The sequence below is a fragment of the Puma concolor genome, chromosome A2, assembly GCF_028749965.1.
Source record: "Puma concolor isolate L17-30 chromosome A2, mPumCon1.1.hap2, whole genome shotgun sequence".
Taxonomy (NCBI): domain Eukaryota; kingdom Metazoa; phylum Chordata; class Mammalia; order Carnivora; family Felidae; genus Puma; species Puma concolor.
The window spans coordinates 139,085,233-139,102,726 of record NC_141668.1 but is presented as its reverse complement, the minus strand read 5'-3'; the positions used below and the strand labels follow the sequence as shown (position 1 = coordinate 139,102,726).

The following is a 17,494-nucleotide window of genomic DNA, read 5'->3' as shown; positions in this document are numbered from 1 at the left end:
CAGTTCAGACCTCAATTTAGATACTTAAACATTGTGTGCCCTTGGGTAAGTTACTTAACTTCTAGAAGCCTCCATTCTCTTACCTAGAGAATGGGAGTAATATAGCCTTGCTATACTGCCCAGGCCTAGGCAATACACTAGATCTGAACATCTGGACAGGCATCCAGCACAGTGCCTGGCACAGAGCAGGGGCAGGGCACATAAATTATGGCAATGCCCAGCATGGAAGAGACAGCAATTAAAACAAGGAGAAACTGTTCTCCCTACTGCATCAAGGTTTAACAGTGCACCCAAAGAAAGGCTAAAGCTTCAACTATTGGCACAAACTATGTTTAAAAAATAAATTTTTGGAGAAAAAACAGACCAAAGAGGTATATCAAAAAGTTCACAGAAACTAAATGAATGGACAGATGGTCTGTGTTGAAGGATAGGAAGGCTCAATACTGTCATGATGTCAGTTCTTCCCAACTTAATCTACAGATTCAAAGCAATCCCAATCAAAATCCCAGCAAGTTATTTCATGGATATTAACAAACTGATTCCAAAGTTTATACAGAGAGGCAAAAGATGCAAAATGGCCAACGCAATATTGAAGGAAAACAAAGCTGGAGGACTAAAACTACCTGACTTCAAGGCTTACTATAAAGCTACAATAATCAAAACAGTATGGTATTGCAAATGAATACATAAGCAGATCAATGAGTACATTGATAGCAGTAGAGTAGAAAGCCCTGAAGTAGACCCACGTATACACAGTCAACTGGTTTTCAAAAAGGAGCAAAGGAAATATAAAGATGTGAAGATAGTCTTTTCAATAAATGGTTCCAGCACAACTAGACACCCATATGCAAAGAAATGAACCTAGACACAGGCCTTATACCCTTCGCAAAACTTCACTCAAAAATGGATCACAAATTTAAATGTAAAAATGCAAACTATAAACCTCCTACAAGACAGCACAGGAAAAATTCAGCTGACCGTGGGTATAGTTATAACTTTTTTAGATATGACACCAAAGGCACAATCCATGAAAGAATTAAAAGTAAAAAAAATTCTGCTCTGCAAAAGAAAATGTCAAAGGACAAGCCACAGACAGGAAGAAAGTATTTGCAAAAGACATATCTGATAAAGAACTGCTATCCAAAATACACAAAGAACTGTTAAAACTTAATAATAAAAAAGCCCACAATTAAATACCGGGCCAAAGACTTTAACAAACACCTTACCAAAGAAACATGTAGATGTTAAATAAGCATGTGAAAACATGCTCCAAATCATGCCATCACACAAATACAAAATTAAAAACAACAAAATACCACTAAACACTTATTAGAATGGCCCAAATCCAGAACACTGATAACACTAAATGTTGGTGAGGATACAGAACAATAAGAAGTCTCATTACTGGGGAGCCTGGGTGGCTCAGTCAGTTAAGCGTCCGACTTCGGCTCAGGTCATGATCTCACGGCTCGTGAGTTCGAGCCCCACGTCGGGCTCTGTGCTGACAACTCAGAGCCTGGAGCCTGTTTCAGATTCTGTGTCTCCCTCTCTCTCTCTGACCCTCCCCCATTCATGCTCTGTCTCTCTGTCTCAAAAGTAAATAAACGTTAAAAAAAAAAATTAAAAAAGAAATCTCATTACTGCTGGTGGAAAAGAAAAATAGTACAGACACTTTGGAAGACAGTTGGGTAGATTCTTAAAAAACTAAACATACTCTTAGCATACAATCCAGCAATCACATACATCGGTATTTAGCCGAAAGAGTTAAAAATGTATGTCTGCACAAAAACCTGCACCTGGATGTTTATAGCAGCGTTAGTCACAATTGCCAACACCTGGAAGCAAGCAAGATGTCCTTCAGTTCATGCATGGGTAAACTGTCGTACACGCAGACAAGAGACTATTATTCCACACTAAAAGAAAATGAGCTAGGAAGCCATGAAAAGACAAGGAGGAAACTTAAGTACATATTATTAAGTGAAATAAGCCAACCTGAAAGGCTGTATACTGTATGATTCCAGTTATAGGACATTCTGGAAAAAGTAAATCTATCGAGACAGTAAAAAGATCAGTGGTTGCTGGGAAGGGGAAGGAGAGATGAACAGGCAGAGCACAGAGGATTTTTAGGGTGGCAGAAATACCCTGTTAGGATACCATAATGATGGATACATATCATTATACATTTGTCCAAATACCAAGAATAAATTGTAACATGGGGCACCTGGGTGACTCAGTCCGTTAAGCAGCCCTCTCTTGGTTTCTGCCCAGGTCATGATCTCAGGGTTCCTGAGTTCTAGCCCCACATCAGGCTCCGCACCAATAGTGCAGAGCCTGCTTGGGATTCTCTCTTTCTCACTCTCTCTCTGCCCCTTCCCTACTCGCATGCCCGCGCCTGTGCTCACATGCACACACACGCACCTCCCTCTTTCTCTCAAAATAAATGAAATAAAAATAAATAAACAAAAAAAAATTTTTTTAAAGAATAAACTGTAATGTAAACTATGGGCTTTGGGTGATTATAATTCATCCTTGTAGATTCATCACTTATAACAAATGTACCATTCTGGGGGACATGCTGATAATCAGGTAGGCTGTACATATGAGGGAGAAGGGGTATATGAAATATTTTGTACCTTCCCTTCAACTTTACTTGGAACCTAAAACCTTTTTTAAAAAATGAAGTCTCAATTTAAAACAAATTGTTGAACAACGTTGATTCATTCAGCCAATCTATACTGAGTAATGACTTTATACCAGATGAGAACTAAGCACTGGGGGTATAATGCTGAAAAATACTTGGTTAGTTTCTGTTATCATGGAGCTATGGGGAAATAAAAGTAAATAAACAAGTGGCAAAATTAAATTGGGATACTGCTCAGGACAATAGAGAATATTCTGGAAGTGGGTGCCTAATAAAGTCCCCTTTGGGAAAAGCAGCTTTCCCAGAGGTCCTCTAAGCTGAGACCGTAAGGGCAGGCAGCAACTAGCAAAGTGAAGAAGGAGGGTAACAACAGGCACAAAGGTCTGGAAGTGAAAGCAAATGAACCCTTCCAAAGAACTAAAAGAAGTCAAGGAAGTCATAGAATGCAAGGGGGCCAACAGGTATGCTTGGGGACTGGCAGGGGGGTGGTGTGCCAGGCTCAGGAGAGGGGATTTAATTCCAAATGCAATGGAAAGCTATCAGAGAGATTTCAGCAGAAAAGTGGCTTATTTTAAGGTAGTGGGACTATGGAAGATAACTTCCCCCTCCATATTTTGATTTTTCTAAAATCTCTATAATGAACAGGTACTACTCACGTAATTTTCAAAAAATTTAACAGTTTCCTTTAAAAAGAAAGAAATACATTAAGCCATACGTTAAGTAGGCCCTTTTCAGAGAGGAAGTCAGTGACCTGAACATCATTAACACCACCAAGAACTCAAACCAACGATGTAGAAATTGGAGAGGGTAAACACAGCATCTTTGGCTCAACGCATCAATCTAGAGATTTAGCTCAGCTGAGTTGCAGACCAGGCTCTAGACACTTCAACATGAAGTTCTCAGGGATTAACATCTTGAAGATATCAGAGAAACAAGAAAGAAGGAAGCTTAGAGATGTAAGGTGTTTTCAAACACTGTTAAGAAAAAGCCTTTTCTTTCCTTCTTCAAATGCAATTATGAACACACCATTGCAGTTTGAACAGGATGGGAAATGCAGGAGGGAAACCCCAACTGTGATGACTTAATGTCCTTTATTTCCTGTAGTGAATTCCACCCCAAGACCTCGAGGCAAGGGCTCCTCAAAACCACTTGAAACGTATCCACCTTGATCCAACATTGAAGAAAATGCAGCCCACAGATGGGAAGCTCAAGCTTTTAGTCCTGGAAAGGACTGGCATGAGGTTGTTGGCTTAGTATAAAGCAGGGGTTTGACTCCCAGCACGTGTTCTGCATTCATTCTGGCTCCCTCTACCCAAAAATGAGTAAAAAAAGTAATTGCCAGAAATGAGGGTGCTCCAGGCAAAGAACTGGAGTGACAGCCAGACCAGCACATTTCTTTATAGCCCTCCTTACCCCACTTCCCAGGACCCAGTCAAGCCTTCAGGAGGTCACAGTCCACCCTCCGAAAGATCACCCACGCAGTTCTGTAGTTTAGTTTGGGCTCCAACTGTTGGGCTTAAATAACAACAATAACAACAACAAAGGGGACCTTACTGGCTCATTTATGAGGGAAGGCTAAGGTCAGTTGTTCCTGGCATGGTTAGATCTCACAGGACTCTTTTTCTCACCATCTCTTGCCTCAGCTTTTCTCTGAAGCGCTTCATATCAAGGGAAGATTCTCTCTACCACCATGGTCACTGACAAGTCTGAGTTTAAGATTCTTGGCATCCAAGATCCTGAAGATATGTGCAACTCTTCCCTGCTAATTCCAGCAAAAGTTCTCAGGAAGGCTTGATTTAGGACAGGTGCCCATACATCCCTGAAACAATCATTATAATCTGGTAAAACTTGGCTTTTGGATTGGCCCAGTCTGAGTCTTGTGCCCACTACAGGAGCCTCAAAGTAAAATCATCCCCATCTAGGGGAGTGGGAGAAAGACTGAAAATGACAGGTTGGTGGTTCCTACATGGACACTTGGGCTGCTTTTCTCTAAGAAAAAGGGCGGGGATGCTTGGTCAGCAAATACAAGGTCTATCCTTGACATTTTATGTCTGTACCAGATCATTTCCTACTAGCTGAAAGTCAAATACTGCACACAATCCTAATTGAATTAGCCCCCCCATCAAAAACTACGTGGCGTCAACTAGAACCAAAGTGAAATGAAATCAGCTGAATTAAGAGATTTCTATGGTTTACTTGAAGTCAGATAGGTCCCAAGCCATGTCTGAAAATGCACATTGTAAAGCTATACTGGTATTTATTCCTTGTCTCTATGACAGGTAACTATAGAAAGAAAGAGTATTTGAATGCATATTACTAGATTTACTATATCTGCCTTTAGGATAAATAAAACCACTCAAAGCTTCCAAACATGACATGAATTTTTAACACCAAATCTTAAGAATTTTTTTTTTTTTTACAAAGACCACAGAGGGTAATTGCATGCATATATGCAATTATAATGAAACTTATGGCTAATTTTTTAAAGAAATATCATCTTTCAGAGCACAGTAAGTACTCAGCATCTGCCTTTGCCTTCTCTGGACCATTGGCATGAGGAATAAGGTCAAACGCATATTTCAGAGCTTAGACGTTTCAAGTGTTCTACTCCTTGGGTTTCCAAAATAGCTCTCAGATTTCTTCAAAGGTTTATTCACAAAACAGAGCTAAAATGTAATGAGAAAAGGCTGAAAGAAAAGCTCTAACCCAGAGACATCAGGTGGCTTTTGAGAAGCACTTTAATGACAAAGCTGAAATCGACATCTGTTAGCACCTTTCATAATGCCCCCTGGAAAATGCACTGAATCCATTTAACTCTTGGCATCCAACAAGAAGGGATCCTCCAGGTCCAGCAACTATTGGATGCTCTAAACATAAGCCGCAGAGTGGCTGCGATGAGAGGAAAACAAAGCAAAATGAGGTAAAATGAAACTCACTTCTCTTCTACTTGCTCGTCCTGCCCTGGAGGGAAAGATGACGAAATCCACACGAGCTAAACCGCTGCACAAGCGAACCATGGGTAAGGGCCTTGGGTCAATCCAGGACAGGAGAATGACATCTGTTAATGTTTGGGGATGGTAACATTCCTCAAGGACCTTTAGAAACAATGCCAGCTTTCAAATAGCGCTGGTCACTTCCCTCCCCCTTCTCCCCATATAAACAATATCCTTCAAACTTTAATAATGGGAACCAAACCTCATGCCACACTTAACATGGTAACATAGAGTCCATTTTTTTTTAAGTAAAAAGTTTCTCTACCAAGCCAGTAGAATACAATTTAAAAAGTACATACGGTAAGCAAATTCAAGTACTGGATGGCTTAAAGATTAAAATTCTATCTTCCTAAACCCAGTTTGGCAAAATCTTTATTCTCACTTGGATTACTCCTTCTATAGAGAGTAATCCAAGTAATCCAGAAGTATGTAAATACGATTCTTTTACCCGTTGTAAAACACGTCTGTGAGTACCTCTGAGGGAGCATAAGCTCTGAGGGGACTATTGTGGAACAGTGAGGTTTGCACCTTTACCTCGAGGCCTCTAGTTCTGCTCTTTTAGCTCCTATTTTTTGAGGGTCTAATATATGCCAGACACAGGGAGTATTAAGGATGAGCAAAAGTTCACCAGCAGGCAAGTCAGAGAGATAAACACATAAAGAAGTGATTACCATCCATGTGACTATTTAAAGCAACAACCAGCAACTTAGCCAAACAAGGAATTATTAGGGAAGGTTCCCTGGGAAGCTAACCTTTGATCTTTGAGCGTTATGTACGACCTCACTTGGTGGAAAGCGGTGTTGAGGGAAAAGGCAGAACAAAGAGTGGGGAGTATATTCTAGACTAGAGGACTATGGAAGACCAGTGGGAATCTCCTCTTGAATTGTTTGGGCATGGCTGCTCCAAGTGTGGCAATGAAAAAGACCGAAGCTGTATGGCAGACAGTATTGAAGCCTCACTCTATAATCCACCCCATCATCCACTCAATCCACTCCCATCTTGGGTTCACCTATAGCCTCGATGGAACAGTTCTTTTACAGGCTGACAGCCTTCCATTTCAACCACCTACAGCTTCCTGTTTCTCTGAGGATTTTCTGATTCTTTCAAAGGCCAAGGGCAAGGCAGCCAGGAAGTACTGAGGATTTAATGGCCCCCTAGGCAATCTTCAGTCAATGAGGAAGGGCAGTTGGTGTGAAGATACACAAGCTTCCCCACCCCTTTGTGACACAACTCTCAATACAAACTAAACAATCCTCAAAGTTTCCCCAATGGGATTGAGTCCAGTTGCCCACATTTACAAACCTTACCTGTCTTCCCTCATTCATTTTCCCCACTGCCTCATGTAAGCTTGCTAGAATCACCTTTCACACCCTGTGCATTAGTTATCTATTGCTTTGTAACAAACTACCCCCGAATGCAGCAGGCTAAACAACAATGCTCAGCCCTGTCAGTGTAGAACCTGACATGGGAGCTACATCACACAAACCATGAGATCATGACCTGAGCTGAAATCAAAAGTCAGCTGCTCAACCGACTGAGATACCCAGGTGCCCCAAGAATAAAAAATTTACTATCGCTTGTAATTTCTAGAGGTCAGGAAATGAGGAGAAGCTTAGCTGTGTGGTTCTGGCTCAGGGCTTCTCATGAGGTCTCAGTAACTGAAGACACCACTGGAGCTGGAGGATCCAGTTCTAAGATGGTTCACTCAGATGACTACCAAGTTGGTGTTGAGTGTTAGTGGGGGGCCTCATCATTAGAATTCTTCATAGGGTTGCTTGAGGGTCCTCATGACATGGCAGCTGGCTGCCCCCAGAGGAAGGGATGCAAGAGAGAGCAACGCAGTTGTTACAATGTCTTTTACGACTTGACCTCAGAAGTCACACTTTTCCTATACTTCACTTCTGCAGTATTCTACTGGTAAAACAGGCCAGCCTTATGCAATATGGGAAGGAACTACAGAAGGGCATGGATACACGGGACTAGGACTATTGGGGGACATCTTGGAGGCTCGCTATCATACTTTATCTTAGGGTTTAAGAGTAAAGTTTATCCTAATCCATTAATGATGCCTGCATGAATGGGACATAGAAATGCTATTATGGATTCATACATGTATGCATGGGGATCTGTTATCCTAAAATTCCTGAGTTCAATCTCCAAAATTTTCGAAGATTACTTTGATTCTGACCAAGTTCTGAAAAAGCACTCCCATTCTGGATGTAATTGTTCCAAAATTAGGCCAACCCCAATTTCCTACTAATCTAATTCTTCCTTTTGGGATTCATGTTGCTGAGCAGATCTGGGACAATACCACCCTACCTCATTTAGGAACATTTTGAGATCTTTCAGTTGTTTATGACAATGCTAGACTACTTTGGTCACTAATACAGGTTCAACATTCTAAAGACATTGTTTCTTCTAATTTGTAATTAACACGCATTCTTCAGCAAAACCACTCACTAGGAAAAAGCATCAAAATTTCAATTATCCTTCAATATTACCATATTCATATCCACATGGGAATTCCACAATATAAATCAGGTCTCAACAAGTTCTGCCCCCAGATTCCTTAGAATATAAAAAATGATATAAAGAATTCAGTTTGCAAATGACAGTTCAAAGTCTTCCTCTTTGCCCTCTTGTGACAAAATTAATACAAATACGTCCAAAGTAAAGTAACTGTCAAACAGCACAAGAGGTTCACTAGGAGGAAGAGTTATACTTGATGTATGTTTCAACCACGCCCTGAAATAACCTGTCAACACATGCCTAAACAATATTCTTAGTTTGCTTCCATGGAATATGCAAATTGCAATCCAATTTCACAATTACATTTCCTCAGGTTTACATCCTTGGTTATATCAAGATCATACGAGCACGTAAGACTTAAGTTAGCAAACACAGAGCAAAATGTAAATACTTAGGCACGTGAACACCTAAAAACTCAAGTTTCAAAACTCACACTGTTAAAAGTTATGTGCGCTCTTTTTTAAATGATGTACTTGGTTATTTCTAACAGCATTTAAAAGCATGCCAGCAGGATATTATCTATTTGTAATATATTCTTGTACATCCCAGGGACTGGGAAAAAAAATGTTAACATTGGAATGTTAGAATAAGATGTGAGTATTAAGTAGACAAAGGTATTTACCTGGAAAGAAATGGGTCAAACCAACAAAAAATACAGAGGAATGGTCTAAAGTCATCTTCATTGCTGAAAGCTCAAGTGTTTTATTGATTATCATTTTTTATTATGGTACTGGGTAGAGGAGTCTGAGTTTTTCTTTTTCAAGGAGACACCAACCTCTTTTTAATCGTTCTCCAAGTCAAGGTAAAAAAAAAACTGCTTAAACTCTGAGAGGTATAGTCTTTTCTTAGGATGCCAGGAAGACAGATTTTAATTAATTTAATCACAGTAAAATCTCAACATCTAAAATAATTACCAGTACCTAGCCAAGAAACTCTTATCTGTTGAAAGTAATCAGTAAAAGGGAGCCAGGCTGGTCAGTTAAGAATCCAACGAAAGCCTTTTTAGTGTTGCTGATCAAGAGCAAAATCATCAGGCTTGAGTTGTTCTGCCTTAACCTCCCTTTCTTTTTTTCTCTGCCAACCCAAGCTCACTATAAAATGACCAAAGCAACTTGGATGTATTTATGGGTGAATCCCATCTCCATATGGTGCCTGTAAAGAAATCTGTTTTGTTTATCCAGTTTATAACAGTGAAATGTGATGATTACATTTTGTTTAATATATGTTTGCTGTATTGCAAAATAGTTTGGCTCTCTTAAAAATATAAGTTAGAAACAACGGGGTTCTGCTGAGTCATTCATACACATTAGCCCTGAGAGCATTAATTGAAAACAGCTGGGGAGTGACTTTTTTTTAAATAACAGCTTTATTGAGATATAACTCACATACCATAAAATTCATCCTTTTAAAATGTATAACTCAGTCTTTTAAATATATTCACAAAGTTGTGCAACCTCACCACTATCGAATTCCAAGACGTCTTCATCATTCCCAAAAGAATCCCCATACATTAAACACTAAAAGTCACTCCCCACCTCCTCCTCCACCCCATCCCTGCAATAATCTATAATAGCTAAAGATTCTATAAATCTAAATAATCTATAAATATAATCAATTTATATCTCTATAAGTCTGCTGATGGACAATTCATATAAATGGAACACTGCAACATGTGGCCTTTTGGATGGACTTTTTTACTTAGCGTCATGTTGTAGCATATAGTGGTATTCAGAATAATATTCTATTGTGTACGTATCTATATATACATTGTGTATGTATGTATATTTATATATATACATACACCAAGATTTTTACTATATGCAGAAAATCTACAAACTCCACCAAAAAAACTATTAGAATACATGAATTAGAGAAAGTTGCAGGATACAAAATTAACACACAGAAACAATTTGTGTTTCTATATACTAATAACAAGCTACCAGAAAGAGAAATTAAGAAGACAATCTTATTGACAATTGCATCAAAAAAAATAAAATAAAATTCACTGGAATAAATTTGAGCAAGATGGTGAAAGACCTATACTCTGAAAACTGTAAGACATCAAAGAAAGAAATTAAAACCAACACAAATAAATGAAAAAATGATACCATGCTCATTAACTAGAAGAATTAACATTGTTAAATGTCCAGACTACTCAAAACAATCTATAGATTTAATGCTCTCCCCATCAAAACACCAAAGGCTTTTTTCACAGAACTAGAACAAACAATCTTAAAACTTGTATGGAACCACAAAGGACCCCGAATAGCCAAGGTAATCCTGAGAAGGAAGAACAAAGCTGGAGGTATTGTGTTCCCTGATCTCAAATTATACTAAAAAGCTAAATAATCAAAACAGTATGACTCTGGCACAAAAACAGACACAAAGATCAACAGGACAGAATAGAGGGCCCAGAGATAAACTCACGCTTATGTGGTCAATTAATCTACAACAAAGGCAAGAATATACCACAAGGAAAAGATGGTCTCTTCAATAATTGGTATTGGAAAAACTGGACAACTACATGCAAAAGAATGAAAATGTACCACTATCTTACACCATATTTGAAAATAAATTCAAAAGGGATTAAAGACTTCAATGTAAGACCTAAAACCATTATACTCCTAGAGGAAACATAAGCAGGAAGCTCTTTGACAGTGATCTTAGCAATATTTTTTGGACCATTCTCCTCAGGCACGGGCAACAAAAGTTAAAATAAACAAATGAAATTACATCAAACTGAAAAGCTTCTGCACAGTGAATAAACCCATCCACAAAATGAAAAGGCAACCTACTGAATGGCAGAAGATGCTTGCAAATAATATAACCAGTAAGAAGTTAAAATCCAAAATATATAAAGAACTTATGCAACCTAACATCAAAAAGACCAGCCAGACTAAAGAATGGGCAGAAGATCTGAAGAGACATTTTTCCAAAGAAGATATACACATGGCCATAAAGCACACGAAAAGGTGCTCAACGTCACTAACCATTGGAGAAATGCAAATCAAAACCACAACAAGGTGTCACCTCACATCTGTCAGAATAACTATTATCAAAAAGACAGGAAATAACAAGCATTAATGGGAATGTGGAGAAAAGGGCATCTTCATATACTATTGGTGGCAATGTAAATTGGTGTAACCACTATGGAAAATAGTAATGGAGGTTCCACACACACACACACACACACACACACACACACACACACACACACAGAACTCTCATAAGATCCAGCGATTCCATTTGTGGTTTTTTATCCAAAGAAAACAAAAACATCAATTCAAAAGGATATGTGTACCCCTACGTTCATTATAGCATTATTTACAACAGCCAAGATAAGGAAACAACCCAAGTGTCTACTGATAGGTGAATGGATAAAGAAGATGTGGTGAATGTATGCAATGGAATGTCACTCAATGATAAAAAAAGAATGAAATCTTGCCATGTGCAACAACATGGATGGAGCTGGAGGGTATCATACAAAGCGAATTCAGAAAAAGACAAATACTGCATGATTTCACTTATGTGTGGAGTCTGGAAAAAAAACAACTGATGAACAAATATAACAAAACAGAAACGGACTCATAGATGCAGGAAACAAACCACTGGTTACCACAGGGAAGACGTTTTCCGAGGGAGGGGAGGACAAACTCCCAGAGATAAACGGTACAGCAGAAAGAACATAGTCAATAATACCGTAATAACTTTGCATAGTAAGAGACGGTAACTAGACTTATTGTGGGGGATCATTTCATAATGTAGAAAAATATCACATAACTATGACATACACCTGAAACTAACAGGATATTATATGTTAACTATACTTCAATTTAAAAAGATGAATCAGGGACAATCCTTGCCTGTAACTAACACTATTACTTTCCTTCTGCCCCCAAATCTTCCCAGATTTTAAAAAAAAATTAAAAAGAAAGGAAGTCAGGAAGGCAGGAAGGCAGAAGGAAGGAAGGGAAGAAAGAAGGAAGGAAGGAAGAGAGAGAGAGAGAGAGAAAGAAAGAAAAGAGAAAAGAAAAGAAAGAGAAAGAAAGAAAGAAAGAAAGAAAGAAAGAAAGAAAGAAAGAAAGAAAGAAAGAAAGAAGGAAAAGAAAAGAAAGGAGAGAGAGAGAAAGAAAGAAGAAAACCCTTTTTTGTTCAGGCTTTAATGTGCCGAACTTCCACAGATAAGTCATAATTTCTCTGAATAAATCATAATTCTCATCTCCTTTGTCAAATATTCTCTTTTTTAAAATTTTTTTTTTTTTCCAACGTTTATTTTTTTGGGGACAGAGAGAGACAGAGCATGAACGGGGGAGGGGCAGAGAGAGAGGGAGACACAGAATCTGGAAACAGGCTCCAGGCTCTGAGCCATCAGCCCAGAGCCCGACGCGGGGCTCGAACTCACGGACCGCGAGATCGTGACCTGGCTGAAGTCGGACGCTTAACCGACTGCGCCACCCAGGCGCCCCAAATATTCTCTTTTCCAGCTTCCCTTGCAACTAGGAGCGGCTATGTGACCCAATTCTGGGAAATGAGACATAAGAGAACATTTGAGCTTCTCAAACCTTCTCCACTAATTAAAGGAGACTGATCTCCCACATACTACTCTCCTTCCTGCATGGGATGCTAGGGACACAGTGCCTAGAGCTGTGGCAGCCACCCTGTGACCATGAGGTTACCAACACAAGGAAGATGAATCAATTCACTTAGGGTGACGGGAAAATGAGTATCTTGGGTCTTCAATAGCATCATTGAACCACAAAATATTCGTTCAGAACTTCTTATTAATAATATACATCATGATGACTTCAACAAACAAACAAGTCCTGGAACTTGTTTTCAGCAAACTTACAGACAGGCCAGATAGTGGAAATTCTCTGGGGAGTAAGCTTTAGGGGAGCTCCAAAGCTATTTTTCCCCTCCAGTGGCTGGCAAGGCTGCTGGTTTTCAAGGCTACCGAGCTCAGGAAGAGGGTAGAATTATGGCAAGTTTAAAAGTGTCATAAATCTTGCTGTTCTTGCTAAGATTCACCCATTGTTTTTGAATAAACCCTTCCTAGATTTTTGCCAGTTTTCATTTCCAGAGATCCCCTAAAGTTGATCTTGACACTTTTGCCAGTGTTCTCATTTCTTTTATGGAACAGTGAATTTTTGGAGGTCCTTCTTCCACTATTCCAGAAGCTGGCCCAATGTCTTTTTTTTTTTTTTTTTTTTTTGAGATTCCTAATCCAGAATTTTGAAAAGAATGAACAAAAAAAGAAGACTTGAGACATTTCCTTGGCGGGGGGGAGGGTATGGAAATGTATTTAATAAGAAGTAGGCAAGTGGATTAGTTGTCAATTCTAAAAAAATAACAGAAAAATTGATGTGCCAATTAACCAATTATTAAATTTTGTTAGGTGCACAGCACACCCTGTGTACTGAGCTTCTTTTCCTTTTGCTTATTATTAATTCAGAACCAAACAGAACTGGAAAAAAATATTTTCATTATACTAAGCATGCAAATCCTTAATTATATTTCTTCATAGCTCTCACTGGTGAGAGTGAGGAGGGGAGATTCCTGATTTTTGTTACTTTTTCCATGCCCAAAGAATGTGTCAACTGCTGTGCTACCAAAATGAGGCATGTTGTGGCAGCTACCAGAGATGAGGCAACGTGCTGAGAAAATTAAACTCTTTCAGACTTGTCCTAAAAAACTTAACCCTTTAGTATGATAGCAACATCTCAGAGATTGCCCCCAAATCCGTTGGAGCAGGAGCAGGGGCAGGGCGGGGGTGGGGGATCCCACTGCTAATAGTGAGGTATACATTATTGCAGTCTGGATTTTAGAGAGGTAAAGCATCTTTTTCTTCCTTCCTTCCTTCCTTCCTTCCTTCCTTCCTTCCTTCCTTCCTTCCTTCCCTCCTTCCTTCCTTCCTTCCTTCTTTTGTTTCTCTTTTTCTTTCTTTCTTTCTTTCTTTCTTTCTTTCTTTCTTTCTTTCTTTCTTTCTTTCTTCTTTTCTTTCTTTTAGGATAGCACTTGATATCCAACTTTCAAGATTATGTGAAATCTAAACACGTGTAGAATATTTCAATGTAATTTTTATATTTCATAACACACTACATAGAGGCTGATGGCTTTAGGGAATCGATTGTTATCACTTCCGAAATTGGTGATGATAGTAGAGAGAAGGTAGCAGAAGTTATTCCCCTTCAGATATCTCCAAAGAGCAGCAATGGCTCCTTATAAATGTATAGCCCAGTCACCCAAACCAACAGCTGCTTCAGTATGATGGAAGCAAAGTGAGATTCCCAACGTAGATATCTATAAGCTTCGAGGCAGAATAAAGGTGTACTATGTTCCTTTCTTGATTCAGCTAATTGCTGAATGACATTTTAATAAGCACCTGAGATACGACAAACCTGCTATTTATATTAAAATCAGCTCCAAGCTGCAGACAAGAATTTTGACTAGAGAACCCAACAGGAACGCCCCGATACCAAAGCTGGGCAAAATGAAAACACTCTAATCACTGTATATCTTTGAAGTCCATAAGCAAAGGGATAAGAAAACGTTCTCCCCTTCCTATAAGAAGAATCAATTGCAAAGGCTGCAGCGAGGATAATTTCTGTACAAGTTGTTAAAATCCTAATTAGAAATTTCAACTTGAAGATTCCAATAGTTCTTTGCTCTCATTTTATCTGAACTAACATTTTAGACGGTTGGTTTGTGATCTTCCAGAAAACCTTGTTTCAAGATAAGCCCTTTTCATCTTTCAAATGGCTTTAGGGCATCCTTCTCAGTGCCAGGAACACAGCCATTCATTTCACAAATGAGGCCAAATGATGACATTACTTGGCCTTCTTTCACAAACATCCTTCCTATCCACAGCAAAGCAGTGAATGTTACAACGGCATCTGAGGCCTACGAATTGTCTCTGTAAATCCCCACACACACACAAGAAAATCAATAGACGTTTTCAGAAAGTTAGAGCTCCCCTATACACTAATAAGCTGAATACATTGGGAGAAAGACAGTGTTAGAGAATTCCACTTCTGTGATGAGTCTTATTATGGTTTCTTGGCCTTTTTTTTTTTTCCAACTCAAAGACTGAAACCTGAGAGAAGAAGATTCTCCTCCAAAACAGGCAAGGTAGTCCTTAGCCAATATGACTTTGAACAAATCACCTAAGCCTTACCTTATTTGCTTCCACCCCTTACGTATCAATGGAACACTAACAGTATCCAGCCCAAAGGACCGTACTGAGGCATAAGTCTGTGTCAAGTGCCTACTCCAGGCTCTCGTCAATGCCCAATAACAGGTGGCACTGATGATGACAAGAATTGCATTGATGGTTGGTAAGGAAGAGGACACCGATGACTGGCTAACATTGAAATTTTGCTCAGAAACTCCCTGTTCTGTTGCTCGTCTTCCACTCGCCCTTGCAAGGTTTCCTTCCTCAGCACTCAGAGAGTTCAGATCCCCCAGAAGGAAAGAGAATCAACAGTTTAGTAAGTCCAAATGTCTGCAACATAAAGACGACTGAAAGAAAACAGTGAATAAATTACTCAGCAGGGTGAATTTGGACGCTGGAGCATCTATGTGGAGCCACTTCCTGCAGACAGCCACACAGGAAGAAAAGAAAGGATGAGACCAAGAAATGAGCAGAAGAAACAGCCCAATGGAGAGTCCACCTGGATAGCGAGTCTTTGTGAAATGGATTCACAGGTATCACTACAGTGAGCACCTTTGTCAGAAGAGCTGAGCCGTAGAGACTTTCCTAGCGTTGTGTGACTAAACTGTGACTCAAAGCAGCATAAATGCAGCATAAATTGAATTCTAATTCCTAGAGGAAAGTGGATTTGTCGATATGGTGAAGAAAAGTAAGATTTAAGCTTCTAAGATTTAAATTCCAAGGTCTTTGTGGTGGGGACAAGGGGTTTATTTCTGTTTGATTTCAAAGATGCGGATATTGGTTATTAAAACAATGTTTATGATTAATGTAAGAAAGAGGAGTAATATGCAGGAGTAATCATACAGATGTTGAAGCCCAAAGAGCTGAATCCAAATTCCATCTCTGGCTCGAATGAGCTGGACTAGAGTAAGAAAGTCATTGAATTTCGCCATGTTCAGTTCTCTCACTTATAAGATGAGAGAGCTTAATGACTTATTTTATTTTGTCCATATGCATTTGAAAACCTTTATGCATGCTTATCATTAAAAAAAAACACACAGGTTATGTTACGGTACAACAAAAGCCCTCCCCAACTCATTACTGACAATTCTCATTACTCAGATCTAACTACAATGAACAGTTCATATACATTAACATATATAAGATAAAGACATATATTTTACCAAAAAAATGATTCTACTATACTGACTATTATGCAATTGCTTTTTTATTCCTAGTGATATTTCATGAGCTCCATTTCAAGCGAGTCTAGGTAAATGTGCTTCATCCTTTTTAAATAACACATAACATTACATTGTGTCATGGTTTATTTAACTTTTCATCCTTTTGGAAATTTAGGTTATTTCTATTTTTGTTTTTTAGGGGATACAAACATGGCAGAAATGAACATTCCTGGACATACATTTGTGCGCACTTAGGCTCACACGCCTGTTAATAATGGATATTTTACAATGCTTCCAAAAAATTGATAGTTTTCTTCTTTCCCAAACCATATTTTTTTGTCTAAAAACACGTTGTAGAGAGCTTTAGCAAGTGATTCTGAATGACCTCTCTCTCTCCCTCTCTCTTAAAGAAATAAAGATACAAATATGATGACATTTTACTGAAAATCTGACAGAAAGCCTAAAGACAACTTTTCAGAAGGTGTTGTTTAATATCATCAATAATGGGATACAGTTTAACCTGTCAAGCCCCTCAGAATTTTAAAGAAATATTTGGGTCTTGATGAATGAGAATCATAACAAAGTAATGGCATAGTGTGGGAGAAAGGGGAAATATTAATTACCTAAAGAAAACCAGGCAGAGCTCAGCTGAGAAGACAAATCTCTTTTCTGACTGACATACTGAGTGAAAAGAATAATTCAACTTCAAAGCCAGAACAAAAAATTCGCTACTCACAATAATTTAGGAGTCAAGATTGACAGTTTGCCACAATAGTTAATCTCCTGATTCGCATTCAAGGCATTGACTCAATAGAATGCCATCACTTATAGTATTGCCTAAACCTAATGAAATTTGCTACTGGAGATTTTACAACTTCCTGTGTTTAAGAACAAAGGTCCCTGAAAAAAAATGAGATGTCATTTTAGCTGTTCATGCCCCCCTTTCAACTCAAATACTGCACGTTACATCAAGTCAACAAAATATCATGATTAAAAC

General features: G+C 38.8%; 1 long non-coding RNA gene across 2 annotated transcripts in view; it reads right to left on the bottom strand.

Moving 5' to 3' along the window:
- Positions 1-17,494, bottom strand: part of LOC147583558 (uncharacterized) — a 284,453-nt gene that overhangs the window by 210,713 nt on the left and 56,246 nt on the right. The window lies entirely within an intron of this gene.